The sequence below is a fragment of the Lipotes vexillifer genome, unplaced genomic scaffold (genome assembly GCF_000442215.2).
Source record: "Lipotes vexillifer unplaced genomic scaffold, Lipotes_vexillifer_v1.1 scaffold306, whole genome shotgun sequence".
Classification (NCBI taxonomy): Eukaryota; Metazoa; Chordata; class Mammalia; order Artiodactyla; family Lipotidae; genus Lipotes; species Lipotes vexillifer.
In genome coordinates, this window is record NW_006789814.1 from 1893087 (window position 1) to 1896847 (window position 3761).

The window sequence follows — 3761 nt, forward strand, 5'->3', positions numbered from 1 at the left end:
TAGACACCTTTTTTTTTTTTGTGGTACGCGGGCCTCTCACTGTTGTGGCCTCTCACTGTTGTAGCCTCTCCCTTTGCGGAGCACAGGCTCTGGATGCGCAGGCTCAGCGACCATGGCTCGCGGGCCCAGCCGCTCCGCGGCATGTGGGGTCTTCCCGGACCGGGACACGAACCCATGTCCCCTGCATCGGCAGGCGGACTCTCAACCACTGCGCCACCAGGGAAGCCCTTGACACCTTTTAATGGCCAACCTCTGCTAACCCAGGGAGAGAGATGCTGGCTGAGGAAACAGGCAGCTCTTAGGGTGGTCCTGGTAGTTTCATTCTGCTTCAGGGGGACAAACCCATTTACAGGGAACCCCAGGGGGTCCGCGATCATTAAACTTCTTGGATTTTGGCCACGGAGGGCACTGGGATTACGTTGGCTAAAATCTCTGAATACAAGCATTTCCTTCAGATGAATGGGCAAAGTGACGTAAAAGATTTACTCACAGAAGCATCTCTGATTCCTGGGGAAACCAGAACGAGTTTTCCTAGCAGTTCATTGGGAAGGTGGTTAACACACAGGAGCCGGTGAGGAAGCCAATTTCAGGACAAGAACCAGTTGATTAACCAAGACAGAGTTCTCAGGCTCAAAGTCATTGTGATCTTGCTGGCATCACCAAGTTTTAACAACATTGTAAGCAAATAGGGTAGGGTCCCCAGAGAAACAGAAACAGGCATGGCTTTCTTGACATAAAAGAAGGCATTTTGGGTCTAAGCCATTTTGTGATCTAAGCCTGGCCACAAGGCTTGCCCTTGAACAGGTCTCAGTAATTAGTGATCTTAAGGGAAGTGAGGGAATGCAGGAACAAAGGAAAAACAGTCAAGAAACAATAGTTCAGCGATAAAACAGTGTCCTAGTTCCTTCTCAAGGGATACACATCACAATCTAATACAGTCTTGGAGTTCTGCAGGAACTCAGGTGCAGGACAGAATGATGTTGACCCTCGTGACTTCAATCAACTGAAGCTTGGACTCTGTTGACCTTGGCCCCAATTCTATGCTGACTTCTCCTCTGCTCAAGCTCCTTCATGAATATGCATGTACCCTTAGCTTAAAACTTCCCCAATTTTGCTGTTCAGGGAGTCATTGCTTTGGGAAAGATCCCCGGTGTTTTCTTTACTTGCTGCAGATGATAAATCCTTCCTTTCCCCTGCTCTTTGGTTTGGTTGTGTCTTTTGGCTGGACACCCACTGTCATCATCATCATCGTCATCTGCTATCAATTCAGTCTTCCCTTACCTATTTTTAAAAATTTATTTATTTTATTTATTTTATTTTTGGCTGTGTTGGGTCTTTGCTGCTGCGCGCGGGCTTTTCTCTAGTTGCGGTGAGCAGGGGCTACTCTTCCTTGTGGTGCGCGGGCTTCTCATTGCAGTGGCTTGTTGCGGAGCACCAGCTCTAGGCGCGTGGGTTTCAGTGGTTGCAGCACGCGGGCTCAGTCAGTAGTTGTGGCTTGCGGCTCTAGAGCGCAGGCTCAGTAGTTGTGGCACACAGGCTTACTTGCTCCGCAGCATGTGGGATCTTCCCGGACCAGGGCTCGAACCCGTGTCCCCTCTGTCGGCAGGCAGATTCTTAACCACTGTGCCACCAGGAAAGCCCTTTTCCCTTACCTTTTAAATCTTTTACAAGTGCAATCTTCTTTGTGAAGAATTGTTTATGTATTTGTGACTCATTGAGACCCCTTTTGATGTCAGCTCTTAGGTCATTTCATTTCAAACTGCATTTCCATTAATCTAGACTTAAAAAACAAACAGGGACTTCCCTAGTGGTCTAGTGGTAAAGAATCTGCCTGCCAACGTGGGTTCGATCCCTTGTCAGGGAACTAGGATCCCACATGCCATGTGGCAACTAAGCCTGTGCGCCACAACTATTGAGCTCGTGTGCCTCAACTAGAGAGCCCATGTGCCACAAACTACTACGTGCTCTGCAGCCCGTGCCACAACTAGAGAGAGAAAACCCACACGCCACAACTAGAGAGAAGCCTGCACGCCACAACAAAGACCCGACGCAGACAAATAAATAAATAAATAAATATTTAAAAATAAATAAATAAAAACCAAACAAATACCACGAAATTTGGTGATGGTGTCACACCTGTGAATATACTAAAAACCACTGAGTTGTACCCTTTATTGTTATTTTTTTAATATTTATTTTATTTATTTATTTGGTTGAGCTGGATCTTAGTTGCGGCTCGCAGGCTCCTTAGTTGCAGCTTGCTGGCTCCTTAGTTGTGACATGCAAACTTTTAGTTGCAGCATGCACGTGGGATCTCGTTCCCTCACCAGGGATCGAATCCAGGCCCCCTGCACTGGGAGCATGGAGTCTTAACCACCGTGCCACCAGAGAAGTCCTGAGTTGTACCCTTTAAATAGGCAAATTGTATGGCATGCAAATTAAATCTCAATAAGCTGTTAAAAACAAACAAACCACACAAAATGAGAAAGTCTAGCCAAAATGCAGAACCAGTCAATTTACCACAGTATTTGTTGCCAATTTCAACAAAATGTTTGCTGGGTGAGGAAATCAAGCAGCAAGCAGTGTATTTTCTATTCATTATTGCTATCTGGGCTGGCATGCCCCTCTGGTTCCAAATTTCTATGAATAATTCAGAGTTGGCTACATTTAGCAAGAACAAAAACTCTGGCGGGGCAAGGAGGGATAAATTAGGAGTTTAGCGTTAACATATACACACGACTATATGTAAAATAGATAACCAATAAGGACCTACTGTATAGCACTGGGAACTATACTCAATGTTTTATAATAACCCATAAGGGAAAAGAAACTGAAAAAGAATATATATATATTCTTTTCAAGAATGGTAAAGTGGGGACTTCCCTGGTGGCACAGTGGTTAAGAATCTGCCCGCCAGTGCAGGGGACACGGGTTCAAGCCCTGGTCCAGGAAGATCCCACATGCCGTGGAGCAACTAAGCCTGCGCGCCCCAACTCCTGAGCCCGCACGCCACAACTACTGAGCCCGCACGCCACAACTACTGAGCCCGTGCGCCTAGAGCCCGTGCTCCGCAACAAGAGAAGCCACCGCATTGAGAAGCCTGCGCACCACAACGAAGAGTAGCCCCCGCTTGCCGCAACTAGAGAAAGCCCACGCACAGCAACAAAGACCCAAGGGAGCTAAAAATAAATAAATAAGTAAATGTATTTAAAAAAAAATAAGAATGGGAAGGTGATCAAATTCTGGCCAATGACATGAGAGGAGATACCTCATAGAGGCCTTCTGGGAAAAGTTTCCTCATTCCTAGAAGAGGGCTGCAGGATGATATGCTCTCTCTTGCTTCTCTGGACGTGGCATCTGGAGCTCTCATCTGGAGTCCTGCAGCCATCTTGGGACCAGCGTGAGGATGAAGTCAACACCCAGAGCAGCAGACAGATGGAAAGATGTAGGTCATTGGTGATGTCATTAAGCTCCCAAACAAACGGACTAAGAAGTCAGTCCTATCTTAGGGTTTATAGTTATGTAAGATAATACATTTCTCATGGTTAAATCTAGTTTGAATTGAAATTTCTGTAACTTGCTTCTGCAAGGATCCTGACACTTGTACAAGTACTGTCAGTGTAACAAAAAACTGGCAATAACCTAAAAGTCTATCAGTAGGGAAATGGGTAAAAAAAAAAAAAAAAAAAAGTATAAATAGATGGAGTTATTGTATAGCAGTTAAAAGATAAACACTTGAAAGAGGTTTTGTATACTATATG